Source organism: Xenopus tropicalis, chromosome 2, assembly GCF_000004195.4.
Source record: "Xenopus tropicalis strain Nigerian chromosome 2, UCB_Xtro_10.0, whole genome shotgun sequence".
Lineage (NCBI taxonomy): Eukaryota > Metazoa > Chordata > Amphibia > Anura > Pipidae > Xenopus > Xenopus tropicalis.
The window spans coordinates 119434000-119453194 of record NC_030678.2 but is presented as its reverse complement, the minus strand read 5'-3'; the positions used below and the strand labels follow the sequence as shown (position 1 = coordinate 119453194).

General features: G+C 36.7%; 1 long non-coding RNA gene across 1 annotated transcript; it reads left to right on the top strand.

Annotated features, from left to right (window-relative positions):
- Nucleotides 1-1070: 1070 nt before the first annotated feature.
- Nucleotides 1071-13529, top strand: LOC105946572. The gene is made up of 3 exons (XR_001924089.2): nt 1071-1226; nt 2012-2084; nt 13444-13529. It is a non-coding gene; the product is annotated as an uncharacterized LOC105946572 (long non-coding RNA).
- The last annotated feature ends 5666 nt before the right edge of the window (nt 13530-19195 follow it).

Sequence of the window (19195 nt, the reverse complement as noted above, 5' to 3'; positions counted from 1 at the left end):
GAGAGAAACATTGCATTTTGTAAAAAAAAAACAAAAACAAGGCATTTTTGTGGTCTTCATTTATTAATGAGCTCTTCAGTTTCATAAGTGACTGTATTTCCTAAACCTCATCCTTGATATAAAAGCTCTATATACAAATATACAATATCTGCATTTCTATTGTAACTGAAAACAATAAAGCACTCTACAATATATGATAAAAAATAAAATGATAAGTTTGGAATGCAGACGCCAACTTGAATCTAAACTGAAGTCTGGGAACTGATGAATGAAGCCTATAATACTATGATGAGTTGCTGCAGAAGAAGGGGCCATTAGGGCAATGTAGCCAAGCAGCCACAGCTCAATCATAGATTGCACTAAGGGATAGTCATAAGGCCAGAGCAATTCCTCCCATGTATCACTTGAATGACTTTCTAAGACAGGCACTCTGTATACAGGTATGAGACCTGTTATCCAGAATGCTCAGAAACTGGGGTTTTCTAAATAAGGGGCCTTTCCATAATTTCGATCTCCATATCTTAAGTCTACTAAAAAATTATTTTAACAATCCAGAAACAAAAAAAATGTTTTGGCTCCAATAAGCATTAATTAGATCTTAGCTGGGCTAAAAATGTGTATTATATGATTAAAATGGAGTCTATGGGAGATGACCTTTAATTGACCGTAATTTGAAAATTTCTGGATGAACTTTCCTTAATGGGTTTTCTGGATAATGTGTCCAATTCCTGTAGTGCAGTTAGCCCTGATATTAATTACTGCTATTGACCTGCAAATTTTGTTTATTTCTATTTATCTGCACTTTAAATATATAACTGTTGAAAAGAATATCGCTCTTGAAATGGTAGGAGTCCCAAACCCTGCCCAAATTAAAGGCTTTCAAATATTGTATATTATACCATCCTACATTCTGCTGTAATCAATGTCCTTATGGAACATTTAAAACTACCCACTAGACAAATTACTAAAATAACAAATAGAATGTATTATTAAAATGTATATGTTAGCATAAATCACTGACAATATTTCTTTTGCACAGGTTCATTGACTTATATTATTATTCTAGATCTGGAATTTCTGGAAATAAGAACCAAGAGATGGCAGACGAGTGCAGGATATTCTTCTAAACCAGATGCAGATTAAATGAATCTTTCCTGCGGCATATTTCTCTGTGTGTTATTTGTTTGTTCCAAATCTAAAAGAAACCACGCTACTCTAATGAAAAGGTACAGCCCTCAAATAAAGATATTTACAACAGAGAAAAATATCTGTGCTTTATGGGCCTTCAATAATGCCATGCCCTATTTAATTAGAAAGTAAACAGAAGTGTTCTTTTATAATATAAGGCTAGCAGCAGCTCGGACAGGTAAGAGGACAGGGTTTATTTATTTGTACTGTAATTATAGATTGATGCTTTAGCCTTTGAGCTTTGGGCATTACACTGTATTTTTTTAGACTGTAGAATAAAGCACTTGCAGTAAAGGATCAGCCGCAATACATTTGTTTAGTCTTCTGTTTTGAAGGTAATATTTTTTTTTAAGCCAAAGGCAGATTTTGCTGTTTGTAGTATGATTATTTTAAGTACTTTTCTGTATATCTGTCTTCATGGCAGAGCTTGCACAATCTGTCTTCCTTTCGTTAATTGATTCACACATCACATAGACACCATGAGCAGAAGCCAAGTGAATGAATACCTAGTGGGCATCTGTCTAGATAGATTTCTTCCTTACAAATAAACACAGTTATGACAATGCCATTTCCATCTTAAGGCATTTCCTGATTGTTTTGATTTAAAGAGAACTAATGATCTGTTGCTGAATTTCATCACAGAACTTGATCACTGTGGATGTATTGCTCTGGCAGTTGGTAACTGAATAATAAGAATATCTCAGGATGCCTGCTGGCTTACTTGTACAAATCTGTGTTCCAGTCAAATGTTTAATATGAATTACTTCATTTTTTCCTCTTTCTATCCCTGAGAGCTAATGTAATTTATGAATTTATTTTACAGTATCTGATGTATAGAACTCCAACAAAAATGTGCCATGTAAAGGCTGTCAAGAAGTGCTTCAACAAAGATTGTGGTAAGTACTTAAAATTGTTTCCTTTTCCATACATTTTGAATAATTTCATGATCATAGTACAGGTATGGAATCCGAAAACCCGTTTTCCAGAAAACTCCGAATTACAGAAAGCCCATCTCCCATAGACTCAATTATAAGCAAATAATTCACAGTTTTTAAAATGATTTCCTTTTTTCTGTAATAATAAAACAGTACCTTGTACTTGATCCCAACTGACATGTAATTAATCCTTATTGGAGGCAAAACAATCCTATTTTATTTTTTAGAAGACTTAATGTATGGTTATCCAAATTATGAAAAGACCCTTTATCTGAAAAACCCCAGGTCCCAGCATTCTGGATAATAGGTCCCATACCTGTAAGTTATGCTTGCCATTAACATCAATAAACCCCATACAGGCAAGTTCTGCCTCTGCCCTGTCTCTATCATAGCCCCTACTATAGAGGAATCCAGCGTCAGATTGGCCCAGACCCGATCCCCGCAGGGCGCTCTACTGATCCACCGGTCTCTCTCCCCCTGAAGTATTGAAGTTTTTAAAGGGAAACTGACCCCCAGTGATAGCCACCACTTATTTAACTAAAGTGTTTTCCAATTGAGTCTCCTGAACTACAGAACTGTGCAGTGGTGTTAATGTTTGATTGTGTCACCATGGTTCACTGCTTGGATCTTTATCAGCAGAGGCGCTGCTGCCATGGGGGAAGCTAAAATACTCACTTCAGGTGGCCAGGGTGGCAAAAAGCTGCTTCTGGTAACTTAAAGAGTCAAAATTCAGTGCAAGGAGTGATATTGCGCTCCCTGCACTAGCGATGCATCAACTTGGCCATCTCAGAGTGGCTAGGACCCTTGAGACACACTGGTTATCAGTGACCAGTAGCATGAGCAATGACCAATGGCATCTGGAAATAAAGGTGACATGGCCAAACATGGCAGTTCACATTTAAGGTGGAAGAATGGGGGTTATGTGGTGGGGGGGTGAGGGGACTCTGTACTGAGGCTAAAGTTACAAAATCACACAGGAGAGTTTCAGTTCATTTTACATTTACTAGTAATGGCAGTAGTTGCAGGGTCCTGAGCTGGCACAGTAACTCTCTAGGCAAAGGGTGTGTAGTATATTGTGTGCCACAGGGTAGATTGGCATGCTATAATGTCTTTGTGTACTCTTTGCTTTTTAACCATTAAGCAAATAAATATTCCAATATTATGGTTTGCATGAATCTTAACACAGATCTGATTTCATTTTACTACCTACCAAAGGACAGGGTAGCTATGTCAACTCGCTACAATATCATTAGCAAGCTGCAATCAAACTAGAATTATGGGACAAATTGAGTATTTGCAAACTAAACTTGCATTGGAAGTGAGACCTTTTAACCTCAGACAGTTCTGGGGTTAGGTAATGTACACAAGTATAAATTTGTTATTTAACCAATGTATTTATTTACTATGGAATAAGGATTTGATGATTGCCTCTTTTGAACTACAAGACTGTCAGTCATCTCACATTTACTTTCAAACACTGCACAGTAATTCCCACACTATTCTGTATCACCACCACACATAAGGAAATGTTCCTCTTTGTGCCTGATGATCAGGGGAGACACAAGATATGACTTCTTATTCTGACGTGCACATATGTAATGATTTTCATGCCTGCCAAGAATGGCAAATGAAACCAAGCATAAACCACACAGGGGCCAGAGTATCACATATAAGTCTGTGTTGTCAGGATTACCTTTTTGCCCTCTTCAGTATCTGAACAAAAAAAGAAAGAAAAGGAGATGATAATAATAATCTTAATGGTCCACCATGGCATCCTGATGTTTATGTTAACAGCTGGTTTAAGAACATGCAGAAACTTTTAAATAAGCTAAAAGATCTAAACTTGATCAGTAAATAATAAAAACATATGGCTCCCAAAGGTTTTAGCCTAAAACATACTAAGAAGTATTTAGGAGTTGGATTTAGTTAGACTAGTTAATTACTGTAGCCATCAATCATACCCCGCTGTACCTTTCGGCAATTAGGTTACAAGCATTTAATCATAAAGAACATTTACCGTTATTAAAGCCGTTATCATTGCTCAATCATGACTTTTTTATTGCACTATGGAATCACAAATGGAACAATAAAACTACAATGTGTAAAAAAGGATTGTTCTACATATAATATAGTGGAATTTTATCTGTGCATGTGGATCCCTTGGTACTATAGATATTCATAAGCCTTGCATTTTAGGTGCTGTGTCGGTACCTGGATTTGCAAAATGCTGCATTTGTCAAAACAAAAGTCAAAGTATAGTAAACCAATTACCAGTTAATGAAGCTTGGATTCTCCTGTGCTATACAGAGCATCCATTCCAAACTCTACTTTACAAAAAGAATTATTCTTCCGGTTTCTAAATTTTATGAATATATAAATAAAAAATGTGATGAAAAATGTTGATGATCTTCAGCATTCTTCATTTCTTTTCAAGTGGGGTCTCATTTATTAAGCTCTCCTATGGTGCAAAACAAACTGCCGCACTATGGGATGGTCAAAATACAGGAACATTTCTGGTAACAGTTTTAATATGCTCACAGTGACCATAAATGTAGCTACTATTGGTTCAGGGATGCTATTCGTAGGAATATTGTAACCTAAAAACCAATTCAGAACAACCATAATTTAGGTGCAGCCCCTGGTGAATCTCCCGGCACTATGCATAACGTCTGGGTGTGCTGAAACTTTAGCTAGCTTGCGAGTGCTTCTTTTTCCTTCGGCACCACAGTGCATTTAGTTCTTGGGTTCACTACAGGTGGAGCTGCTAAAAGCCCTAGGCCCAAAAGGGGCATTAGTGAGCATCAGTACCTGTGTGGTGTTCTATGTTTTATGGTGATCCAACTGACAGCAGACAGTCTCACTTAGGGTCCAATGTCAGTGTTTTGACAAAGAAAAAAGCAAGCATGGTATTCCAGCCGTTGTATAAAGAAGATAAACAAGAATTGTATTTGTTAGGGTTAGGGCTAGGATGAGATGTTTGTGTACATATTCAGGCCACCAGATGAAGTACCTCAATGACTCTTTTACTTACAGTGGTGTGAAAAACTATTTGCCCCCTTCCTGATTTCTTATTCTTTTGCATGTTTGTCACACAAAATGTTTCTGATCATCAAACACATTTAACTATTAGTCAAAGATAACACAAGTAAACACAAAATGCAGTTTTTAAATGAGGGTTTTTATTATTTAGGGAGAAAAAAAATCCAAACCTACATGGCCCTGTGTGAAAAAGTAATTGCCCCCTGAACCTAATAACTGGTTGGGCCACCCTTAGCAGCAATAACTGCAATCAAGCGTTTGCGATAACTTGCAACGAGTCTTTTACAGCGCTCTGGAGGAATTTTGGCCCACTCATCTTTGCAGAATTGTTGTAATTCAGCTTTATTTGAGGGTTTTCTAGCATGAACCGCCTTTTTAAGGTCATGCCACAACATCTCAATAGGATTCAGGTCAGGACTTTGACTAGGCCACTCCAAAGTCTTCATTTTGTTTTTCTTCAGCCATTCAGAGGTGGATTTGCTGGTGTGTTTTGGGTCATTGTCCTGCTGCAGCACCCAAGATCGCTTCAGCTTGAATTGACGAACAGATGGCCGGATATTCTCCTTCAGGATTTTTTGGTAGACAGTAGAATTCATGGTTCCATCTATCACAGCAAGCCTTCCAGGTCCTGAAGCAGCAAAACAACCCCAGACCATCACACTACCACCACCATATTTTACTGTTGGTATGATGTTCTTTTTCTGAAATGCTGTGTTACTTTTACACCAGATGTAACGGGACACGCACCTTCCAAAAAGTTCAACTTTTGTCTCGTCGGTCCACAAGGTATTTTCCCAAAAGTCTTGGCAATCATTGAGATAGCAAAACTGAGACGAGCCATAATGTTCTTTTTGCTTAAAAGTGGTTTGCGCCTTGGAAATCTGCCATGCAGGCCGTTTTTGCCCAGTCTCTTTCTTATGGTGGAGTCGTGAACACTGACCTTAATTGAGGCAAGTGAGGCCTGCAGTTCTTTAGATGTTGTCCTGGGGTCTTTTGTGGCCTCTCGGATGAGTTGTCTCTGCGCTCTTGGGGTAATTTTGGTCGGCCGGCCACTCCTGGGAAGGTTCACCACTGTTCCATGTTTTTGCCATTTGTGGATAATGGCTCTCACTGTGGTTCGCTGGAGTCCCAAAGCTTTAGAAATGGCTTTATAACCTTTACCAGACTGATAGATCTCAATTACTTTTGTTCTCATTTGTTCCTGAATTTCTTTGGATCTTGGCATGATGTCTAGCTTTTGAGGTGCTTTTGGCCTACTTCTCTGTGTCAGGTAGCTCCTATTTAAGTGATTTCTTGATTGAAACAGGTGTGGCAGTAATCAGGCCTGGGGGTGACTACAGAAATTGATATTGAAATTGAAAATTGAAATTGATAAACCACAGTTAAGTTATTTTTTAACAAGGGGGGCAATCACTTTTTCACACAGGGCCATGTAGATTTGGAGTTTTTTTTCTCCCTTAATAACGTGAACCTTCATTTAAAAACTGCATTTTGTGTTCAATTATGTTATCTTTGACTAATAGTTAACGGTTTTTGATGATCAGAAACATTTAAGTGTGACAAACATGCAAAAGAATAAGAAATCAGGAAGGGGGCAAATAGTTTTTCACACCACTGTAGTTTGTGAATTCATCTAACATATTCATCTAAACAATATCTCTAGGTTAGAAAGGAGACCAGAACTAATTGTTGAAGGTGGCATCTTTAGGTGACGTCTTTATCACATAGTGGGCAAGGTTTTCTTAGAAGTGGACTAAGGCATGATCTTGGTGGATTTTGGGTGACTAAAATTTTGTGAATATTGGCAAGTACATGACTCACTGCTCTCATAATATGAAAAACATTAGTGTCCATGAAAGATTCTTTCATTATTCCAGGGACGATTTATTATTTCAAATATAAAAATATTGCATGTGCCCTTTTGTTCCAGTTTAATAACTGTTCAAGTTTTATAATATTGTGCCACTACTGTATGTCCAAAGGCATCCCAAAATAAAAACTTTTGATTTTCAAGCACTATGTCTTTACATAAACATTTACATGGAATATGTTTTTGGTGTTGGAAACATTTACTCATTTCTTTTTTTCTTTTTTTGGTTAATTCACCATGAAAGGGTAGATTTATTCAAATGTTAGTTTACAGCTTAAAGGAACAGTAACGCCAAAAAATTCCAATATAATGTACTGCTGCCCTGCATTGGTACAACTGGTGTGTTTGCCTCAGAAACACTACTATAGTTTATATAAAGAATGCAGCTGTGTAGCCATGGGGGCAGCCATTCAAAGGAGAAAAGGCACAGGCACTTAGCAGATAACAGATAAAACACTATTGTATTCTACAGAGCTTATCCGTTATCTGCTATGTAACCTGTGCCTTTTTTCCAGCTTGAATGGCTGCCCCCGGGGCTACACACCAGCTTATTATATATAAACTATAGTAGAGTTACTGTAGCAAACACACAACTTTTACCAGTGCAGGGCAACAGTACATTATATTTCATTTACTTTAAAACTCTTTAATTTTTTGGTGTTACTGTTCCTTTAATACATAAAAACATAATACATAAAAACCCACACTCTCTTCATTCCTATGGGATTTATAGAAGCATATTTATCAGCGGGTGAAAGTTAGTACTTACCATTTGATAAATAAGCTTCTAAAAATCCCATATGAATGAATAGATCGTGGGTGAGTTTTTTCTGCTCCTAAGGGGCTGATTTACTAACCCACGAATCCGACCCGAATTGGAAAAGTTCTGACTTGAAAACGAACATTTTGCGACTTTTTCGTATGTTTTGCGATTTTTTCGGTGTCTTTACGAATTTTTCGTTACCAATACGATTTTTGCGTAAAAACGCGAATTTTTTCGTAGCCTTTACGAAAGTTGCGTAAAATCTTGCGATTTTTCCGTAGCGTTAAAACTTACGCGAAAAGTTGCGCCTTTTTCGTAGCGTTAAAACTTAAAAGGTGCGAAGTTTCGCGTAAGTTTTAACGCTACGAAAAAAGCGCAACTTTTTGCGCAAGTTTTAACGCTACGAAAAATCGCAAGATTTTACGCAACTTTCGTAATGGCTACGAAAAACTCGCGTTTTTACGCAAAAATCGTATTGGTAACGAAAAATTCGGAAAGACACCGAAAAAATCGCAAAAAATACGAAAAATCGCAAAATACCGATCTTTACGAAAAAAACGCAATCGGACTCATTTCGACCCGTTCGTGGGTTAGTAAATCAGCCCCTAAGTGTGGTATAAAGCACTGGAAGAAACTAGGTCTAAAGTATCAGGAGCCATATGAAATTACCAAATTCACATGCTCACACTTTCTCTAATAATGCAGGGGCTTTAACAGTCATTGACTTAACTCAAAGCAATTTAAAACACTGTTAGGAAAATAATCAATAGTCTCATTCTAGGTAAAAGTTACCGAAATTCCTAATTACCTCCCACAGGAAGTTTTAGACAAATTGACTCAATTAATTAGAGAAATAGGACAACTAAACAGCAGGTTATTCAAGAAGCTGAAGATGATGGTACCACATAAAATGCAATTGATTTTCATAGCCAGCCCAAGGCATGTTGAATGTTGGAGTGCCATCTGCCCTCTTCTCAGTAGGACAGTCATGCTGAATATCAACTCAGTGTCAGAATTAGACATCCATGGGAGGCAGATCCTTCACACAAGCTGACTACTAAAGCGCCCTACAGGCTAGCAACTGCTTCGTTTTTTAAGAAGGCTAGGCAGACAAAACAACTCTTTTAGGAAAGACCATATAATATGTAAAAAATATATATAATGTTTTTACTGTAAGTACATTTGTTCAACATCTGTGCTTCTCTAACTTTTTTGTTCATCAAAAAAAAAAATCATATAAAGAAACTGTATGTACTAACTTTGGACCATGAAATAAAAAAAAAATAGTTACAAAAGTATTTGCAAATCTGATGTGAAAATGCAATAAAAGGAGGGTTCTCATGTTGAGTTATTTCCATTTTAACCCTTAAATGATATCTCAATTATTTTCTCTTAGTCATTTCATTTTTTCTCAGTAGACTGCTCTATGGGACACTCTGCAAAATAATGCTGGTTTTGATCTTTAATATTGCTATTTTTGCATTATAGGAGAGGGAAGTAGGCAACTTTATGTTTGATCTTTGTGTTGATTGATTTTTTTATTCTCTGTCTAATCAGGAGGGGAAAATGCTATTTGTCCTGCTTGCCCAGCAACCAGAAAACTGATTGATATAGTGTTATTTTTAATAGTTATCTTTCATTCCTGATTTTCTGCTTTTCATAGTGTCTGTTATTAAAACCACTGCATGGTTGCTAGGCTAGTTTATCACGTGAAAACTCATTATGGGGATTCAACTGGAGATGCAACTGGAGTTTTTTCTCCTGGAATTTAATCTCTTGCCCCTATGGGGGCCCAAAGGGTTTAGAGGAAAAATTGGCATAGTAATGAGGTTCTTATCAAATAGGAAACTAAGTTTAATTGAGGACAGTTTTCTTGATGAGTCAATAGTTATAAGTATATATCAACTGGACTAATCTTGAAAACATTTTACATTTCGCCAAAGTACAGTTAGAGAAGCAATCCACTGCTCAGAAATACTCAAGTGAGCATTTTTGGGAGAAGGTCCACCTGTCATTGCTACATGTGCTCAGGTATGATGTTTTCCTTAGCTTACTATAGGAAGCAGTAACAGGTGGAGAGAAGGGTTTGCCCCTGTTTTTTTTTTTTTTTTTTTGCCTGATTGCAGCAGTCCTAATCTGAAAAAAACCTCTTAAAAGAGAAGTAAAGTTTAACTAAAGAAGTAGGCTAGAAATGTTGTACAGGTATGGGACCTATTATCCAGAATGCTCGGGACCTGGGGTTTTCTGGATAAGGGATCTTTCAATAATTTGGATTTCCATACCTTAAGTCTGCTGAAAATAATGTAAATAATGAATAAACCCAATAGGATTATTTTGCCTCCAATAAGGATTGATTTTATCTTAGTTGGGATCAAGTACAAGGTACTGTTTTATCATTACAGAGAAAAGGGAAATCATTTTTAAAAATTAGAATTATTTGCTTCTAATGGAGTCTGTGGGAGATGGCCATTCTGTAATTCGGAACTTTCTGGATAACGGGTTTCTGGATAACGGATCCCATACCTGTACAGTATGTTTTGGGCTTCTGTTCCAGCCCAAGGAAACTACAGCCCTTTAGCAATGAAGATCTGTTCCTCCAATAATGCCCCAGTAGCTCCCCATCTTCTTTTCTGCTGATTCACGGCACATGCTCTGTGCTGATGTCTGTTATTGAGCTTAGGGACCGAAGCACAATATACTGCATAAATAGAATATAAATGTAACAGCAGCTCAGGGCACACAGACCATGTGCACTGTCCCGAACAGTACCCAAGATGAGAAACTCCTATGACGAATGTAAAGACCTGTATCATTACTATTATAGAGATGCTGAAATTTTAGGCTAGTGCATTTCTAACCATATTCATCTTTATGGTTTAATTCTCCTTTAAACATCCCAACATCTCCATCTCTGAATCACTTGCAAGGAGTCCCAGAGCTGCAGCCCCCTGTATATGCCTATAGTCCTGAGGAAGTTGGTAATACCTATGACACACATTGTGTAGCATCTCTTCTATTGACAAGCTTACTTCCATAAGAGCACACACTGGGCTGCAGCTGTGGGACTCCTTGCAAGTGATCGTCACCTGGAGATGTTGGCATTTCAAGACGCTTTTATAGACTTAAGTGCAACATTTTTTATGTTTTAGATCGTTGTGGATACTTCCCCACCTCAAGATATCCATCCAGGGTATTCAATGTTTTTTTCTTGAGCAGCCCTAATGTATCTTAAGGGAGCACAGATCAATGATGTATTTGACCTAATTGTCCATTTAAAAAAATCGACTTTGACACAAAACTTCCATGTTGAGAGACATTGCTGAGAGAAGGCTAGTTAAGGGTAACATGCTTATTTTCATATATCACACACCATTTTTAATTGATTATATATATAGGCTTATTTATCAATGTTTTAGTTTTTTCTATTTGAATAAACTCGCATTTTAAAAAAACTTGAACGCTTGCTTATTTATTAATATGGAAAACTCGTTCAAATAAAAAAACTCAAATACCTTTAATTTTTCGAGTTTACAAACTTGAAAAACTGAAATGGAAAATATGGCTCGAGTTTGGGAGTTTTAGCGCAAAAAAATGTGTAAAAATTGTGAAAAGAAATTGAATTCAAACATTGATAAATCACCCCTATGGAGTTTTAGAATATTGTTTTTAAATAAATGGAACACTCATTGGATTATAAATGGTAAATGGAACCTTCCTTGTCCTGAGGAAGGGTTTCTTGAAGGTTTAAAACATCAACTAATTAAACAATGAGTACTCTATTAATTTAAACTATGAGTGTTTTATTTATTTATACTATTGTGCAAAAACAACATCATGTGCTATAAGTCAAGCACTACTACAGCATGTATTACAGCTTTTTCCCTAATGTGCATATTCCTTTGTTTGAGAGGAGCCACAATTTAAAAAAGTATGTAATATAAAATGATTAATTTATATTTCTCTTTCAGTTAATACATTATAATGAATACATTTTCTTTTGCATTGCTATAACTTATGGAAAATAAAAATGTGATATAAGATACTCTTATTTCAAGCAAGAGGATGGATAATATTTCATAACAGAGTATACTTTGTACTCTACTTCTAGGCATCTTAAAAGATAAACTGTAGCAAAAAATCAATAAATCAAGAGAAGTAATAAAAAGCAGGGTGGTTTTAATTTCCCCAAGGATGGATTCAGGTATCTGTTTTGGAGAATTCAAACACAATTTCTGACCACAGTAAAATTTGTGGATTACGCTTGAAAGCTACAGTGCTGAAACATTTTGTTCAGTTGGACCACAGAGAGCTATGAATGTGATAAGCTCTAGTCTTCCAGAATAGTAGAGCTGAGTAGAAAGCATAGCTTTCATAATAGTATAATCCATCATGACTCTTTTGGGTTTGTTTACCTAAAATGCCATGCTCTTTACAATGATCCAGCATTCAGCATTCTAGTGTATATCGTTTTTTGAGGTAGGGGTTTTATTTCTGTTTCATTGTAGAATGGCAGGGCGAGTGTAGTATAGTATATTGTATTATAGCATATTCGTTTGCTTGTACATACAGAAGTCTCTATATTTTGACTGTAAGGATGGAAGCAAACAGACCCAGATTTCTATCCTGGAGCCCCCACCAACCCCTTTCTTCATGTGTGCACCTTATACTTACATTTGCCATGATTGGGGAGGGATGGCAGTGGGGGAGTGACAGTCAAGGGCAAGCAGGTATTAATTCTGGATAGGCAGGGCCTACTGAGTTTTTTCCCAGAGTTCCGTCGGCCCAGTCTGACCCAGCTGATAAACTGTGCCAATCATGTATATGTGGTCTGGAGAACTGTGAACATAGTGAACTATGACAATGTCCACAGTCACCCTTCAGGTTATAATAAACATCTAAAAAAATTACAAATACATCACAGTTTTGTGTCACATATGCTTTGTCTTCCCTGCTAACAGAGGGCTATAATGTGAGGAATATCTGATTTATAAATGACACATACAGTATTAGTGAACCTAACTAGCTGCAACCCATAAGCAAAGGTCTCCAATGGAAAATGATTCCTCAAGACAGGAAATTTGTTGGAATTCAGCAACTCAGGGGTGTTCCAATTTTCTGATCAAATTATCCCTACTGCACTCAATCAACATATATTAACTGCTGGTTAACTACGGTAACTGCTAACTGTTATTTGCTATGGGCTACTGGAACAAGTCACATTCCTGGTAATTGTACCTACTGCATTTGTTAAACCTTTGGATATTCCTGCTTCACGTGTGCATCACATTGGACTTTACCCACCTAATTTAGTACTCTTTCAACAAACCATAAGTTTTTTTTTTTGTTTTTTTTTTTAAACTTTCAAATGACATTGTACAGATATAGATGTATTTCTTGATTTACTTCTCATCTTTCCTTGCTGCCTCTTTGATTGCAGTAACAAAATTATGTTGCTCTCAGCAATAAAGAAACGAATGCAATGCGCTATAATTTTCCAAAACATTTATACACTATAATAAAAACTGTGTTTTGTTGCCTAATATAACATTTGTTTTATCAGTCATATTGTGGTTCATTACTGTGTTTGGTTTATATTAAAAATGTATTTTCTGCTATTGCGTACAAGTTCTATTTCACTTACATTACAGGATATAAACCAGATCAAACCAGGAGACCAAAGACCACCTGAGTGCACATTGATTCTTCATCTGAAACGTTCCATTTCTGAGTAACATATGTTTCTACAAGTCTAATAAACAGATCTTGTGTGTTGCACATAGTTTTCATTCTTTTTTTTTTATCAGAGGTCCTTTCAAAATGTTCGTACTTATGTCATATTTCTTATTTCCTCTGCAGTAATAAAAAATGCATTCTTTGTGTTCTATTGAGATAGTCCAGTAAAAAGACACATGTTGTTTTTGGGTATTAAAAGGAAACCTTGTTTAGCTCCCTTTTAATGGAAATCAAAATGCAGTGTTTTTTTATGTCCTACCCTCTTCTGCAGATTCATTTGATCAATGAACACACTCTAAAGCATAACAGTCTTTCACCAGCTGGAAAGGGCACATAAAAACCTTTTGACAACTTGACAATGAAGACCTTTTAACTAAAATAATTGCACGGAATATCTCCTTTTAAGAGCTTCTGCTTGCTTTAATATTTTATTCTGTCAGCAGCATATGGTTGAATTAAGAAGTTCTGTATTCGTCATTTTTACTGCCGCTGGAGGGATTTCATCTTCCCTGTCTGTTCTTTCTTCCTTCTTAAAAATGGAAGCAGCACTGCTGAGCCTTTCATGATCCTTAATTATCATACATAATATTAATTAGCTGCTTGCTGTGGTCTTCTAGCAATATTGTTCCAGGAGACTGAGGACTTGTGCAACTTCGTTTTCCAATGCTGCAGTAAACTACTGACTTTAGAAAAGTTTATCTACGTTTCTTGTGTGATGACCCATGAGCTACAGTATGCTTAATTTAAGCATTGGGTGCACTTTTCTGCAGTGCAACTTAATGACTTTTCAAAAGGTCCCACATAGCTTTATTCATAATACAGGGCTTTCTGAAAAGTATATTATATTAATAGTACCAGTTATGATATTTAATCACCATGAATGCCAATATCTACACCTACCATGTATAGTATGTGATATATTTCAACTTGGCTTTTATAAATTGATTGGTTGCTTTCTCTCTTTTTACTTACATCATCCTTATACCTCACATTGACATATATCTCATTTCTCAGATTATAGGCCATCTGCACCCTCATATCCTTTCATGATCTCTGTATTTCTGCTTATTCTCTTGCCTGTGGTTTATAGTATTAAATGCAATGATCAGTTTTGGTTTGAGATAACGTTCCCTCTTATTAGTAGCTTTTATTGTGCATGTAGTTTGAAGTTCAATGACAGTGGAGGCCTACTGGGCTTCTGGTCTTGCATGGTACAGAAATTGCACCTGTTATCCAGAATGCTCGGGAACCTGGGGTTTTCTGGATAAAGGATCTTTCCATAATTTAGATCTCCATACCGTAAGTTTGCTAAAAAATAAATTAAACATTAAATAAATCCAACAAGGACTGTTTTGCCTCTATTAAGACTTAATTATAGTTATATCATATCTTAATTGCAAGCATACTGGATAATAAATTTCCAGATAATTGATCCCATACCTCATTCTTTTGTAATTCTTCCTGTTATAGTCGGCTATAAGTGTAATATTAAAGAAATGAAAGGGGATTATGGGAAAAAAACTATGCAAGGACAGGAAAATTCTTCTGATGAATATTTACTTGTACTTGTTTCTTCTGGGAGCTCAATTTGAACATTTTTTATTGACTATGTAATACTGTAATTTGTGAGTTCGTTTTAACAAAGAAGAGAAATTTCATGGACCCATAACATTTTCTCCAACTAAATCAGGTGCAGTTTTATTTCGTTGAGTTTCAGCCAAAGATGAATTTAGGAAAACTCTCTTTTCCAAATATACTTCCCCTCAAAAAACATTGGGCAGGGCTTAGCTCTGTTTGCCCCATAATAAATATCTTCATTTAGTTAGCTATTGTGCACAGCTGATTAAACTTAATTGTCCATCCTTTCGTGATCAAAATCCCAAAGAAAACTTGGCAGTGAAATGTGCAGACACAGCAAAACCTTTCAAATAATTGCATGTATACAAAAACTTTAGCATTGGTTCACTCGGTCAACTCACAATTATTTCTTATAAATTGTAGAAATCTCATGCAGAAATTGCAATTTAATGATGCCATCAAAATATCCAGCATCGGCAGCTATCTTGCTTCTTTTGTACTGATGAATGACCCTTATAGTTTCTATGAACCGGCACTGAATCTACGGCATTAGAACAAATAAAGTGCTTCATAATTTACTTCTATGATTAAATCAGCAAATTCTCCATAAACATAACTGCCAAATTCATAGTCCTATCCAGCTGTATTAAATGCTGCACTGCTCTTTCTACAGCGTCTATTAAATCCTGTTAGTCTGTAATTATAGGAAACAATACTACATTATGAGACATTGCAGAATGGCATTGAATGATGCTGGAAACCATGTTGTTTTTTTAGCCCAGAGCACGACAATTATAACCATTATTAAATCAGTCATAACAAGTTGTATCCGATTATAGATAATGCATGCATTAACAAAAATGACTCTAGTTTTTTTTTTTAAAAAACTACAAACCTACAGTGCCTCATTTTGCACAAATTTTGCTTCATATAAAAATGACTAATAAATTATTTATAACTATACATATAGGCGACTATCACTTGTTGTTTTACTACAGACTGCTTTCAAGAACCTACCTGTCAGGTTAGCGGTTCCTATTTCTTTCCCTAGCTGGTAATAACCAGTGGTGAGATTCCTATTTGAATGTCATCCACTTTGGGCAGAACCTGAAGTAAACTGTAGGATGCACAAAGAGAGGCAGCAGACCTGGCTGGCACACTGCTCCATGGTTGGGAGAGAGCATAATCATACTGTGCTGCTCAGGTTGGTACCTTCCTGGGATGGGGAGGGAATAAAGCACTGGCATCTTGAAATGTGCACAAAAAAAGAGAGAACTGTTCTTGAGGAAAGGGGAAAACTCAATTGTTAACCCCCTTGCCAACAGCTTATAATCCTTAACTTTTACCTAGGGGTAAAAGTTAAAGTTACAGCTGGTCACTTATAAAGTAAAGTCTAGGAAGAGGAGCAGCACTACCCTGGCTCAGCTTTTTTCCAGATCAGGGTTATAGCCCATTTCAGCATTTGGGTCGAGTCAGAACTGGAGAAGCTGAGATTCACTTAAGGTTTAAGAAGGGTAAGCTTACCCAAATTCTCAGGCTTGTTAGCAAGAATTAATGTTCCTTCCTATAAATATGGGTAGAGTTTCTTTTAGTTTGTTTGTTTGCTAGTTGTCACTTAAGTGGCTTTTTGTTATCTTACATAATTTTGTATAACATTTCTGTATAAAAAAGGACCACTGTAGCTATTACAGCTGGGGTGCAGGCACTTTTCATTGTGTCAAGGGCTCTCTTCTGATTTATGTGTGTTTGTCAAGTCAGTGATTATAGGTATGGACTGATTGCTGAAAGGTAGTCTCTCAAATTGTTGGAATCAAGACTAATATTGGACTTACTTTATTCTATATACTCTATATTCTGTATACTATACGCACTTTTTCTGATAGAAAAAAATGACAGGGCAGTATTCCCCGCCAACATATATCATAGCTGAATTCTTGTCATGCCACTAGGGGTCCTCCAAGTACAAGGAAACTAGACAATTATTAGCAATGATGTTGCACTACAATAGGTTTATTGTCAGGAGTGAGTGGAAAGTGGATGTGAATAAAAAATTATATAGTTAGGGTGCAAAGTTAGAAGGTTGATTTCAATATAGCAGATTTTTTAATGAAATGATGATACCAACAAATAGACACTTTCTGTGCACATCCACATTGCCACAAATTACCATTTATTTCAACTGTATACATTTAAAACACTTGACTTTAGTTTAATCCTTCCATAATGAAATGCTAAGCTCGCCCACTGCTAACTTGCAAGGCTTTATATTTCTGTCCCATGGTACTGGTTGAGTGTCTTCCATTTTATAAGGGGGGGACTCCCTTGGCACATAGTACAGTTCTGGATGTTCCTCTGCTGTTGTTTTCTTTAATAAGAACCAAAGCTTTAAAAAAGGTGTTTAGTGTCCCATTAGCTGAAAGGTGAAATTCGCGCTAATCTATACATAGAATTATATGGCAAAGGAAGCCTTTCAAGGTTTGTCCTTATTGGACAAGAATATTTTAAAACCAATTTTCCACACTTTTTAAAACCCTTTTTTGTGCCCAAACACATTACATTACATAAATGGATTAATTAAATATGCTTATAGGCTGGATAAAATGTACTGTGATATATACAGTATTTTACTAATACTTATAAAACTTCTAAAACTATTATATTATAAAACTAATTTCACAAATATACACAAAAAAATATTATTTAATAGTTTCTTTTTTTTCTAATACTTGATGACAGAATAGTGTACATGTTGTAAAAGATTGATATATCTGTTTTTCCTGTGTTATAATTATTAGAAACATTTTCATGCTGATTTAGGGAGCTTGTTATTCATGAGGGCTTATTTATGTCGGCAAGTGCAGTGAGCAAAGTGCAATTTAGTGTTCAATTGCCATTTTTTCCCCACAATGCACCATTTTCCCCAGAATTCTACTACTACAGTTTTGTCCAGTTTGCCAAAATTGTCACCGCTGCATGTGCCCTTTGTCCCAAATTGGGAGCAATTCCAACAAATATTTTCTAGGTCTGCCTGGTATCATTTCAGTCATGTGAGTGATGCATGTACCGTATTCTTTCATTGTAAGCGTGCTGCGCCAATTGACACAGGGCAATGGTCCTGGTCAGTAGGCACAGCAGTGCTCAATTTGTAACACAAGTCAAGATGGACTGAGCAGCCCTGAGTGCAACAATGGAAGTGTAAGGAGCATAGTTTGATGCAAGCACCTTTAATGAAAGTGGTTTTACATGTAACCAACTGTGGGGAAATCGCAGGGGCCGCAACTGTGCTTGCTAACATAATTTAAAACTATGGTGCAGTTATGTGTGTGTTGACCTGCAACCCGCGGGACCCCTGGGTTTACCATTGGGTCAGGCAGGTTAGGGTTGAAATTTGGGCGACCATTGCGGGTTCAGCTTGGGTGTGGGGCAGACTTGGGAAGAACACACATCCTCTACTCCTGAAGTTTTCTCTGTTTTGAAACCTAAAGCATGGGCAGAAGTAGCATACAGAATTGAAAGACACGGGCAGGGGTTGGGGGTAGATCCTACAGTGGCAATATTTGGCAGGTTAGGGAGGGATAGCTTCTGCCTGTATATGGGAAGTGACTGTAATTACGAACTGTCATTATTTTCTCACTGTGTGTATCTGCCTTTGATGTGACCAGGGGATGTGAACATAACTAATAATGTGACACCCTCCAGCTTTAGCAAAGCTACAGGAGCTTTCAGTAAGTGGATCTTGGTAGCAGTTTTGTGGGATCTATAAATTTAGTACAGAAACAATAAGAACAATACTCACATGAATCTTCTGGGACTGTGTCTTTTATTAAACCACAGACACAGATTTTTTTTCAGTATTGAATTTAACAGTAAATTCACTGCACAAGTCAGTTACTTGTTGTGCCTATTTATGCAGAGGAACTGGCACCTTCTGACCAGGCGCTAGCTCCAGGGTTCCATTTGCACTTGTGCTTAAAGGAGAAGGAAAGGCTAATAAAGAGTTAATCTCAAGCTGCAGGCATACCTTCAGTTGTCTCAATAGTGCCCTTAAGTCTCCCAATATTTCTCCCGTTCAGATGATCAGAAGCCTTA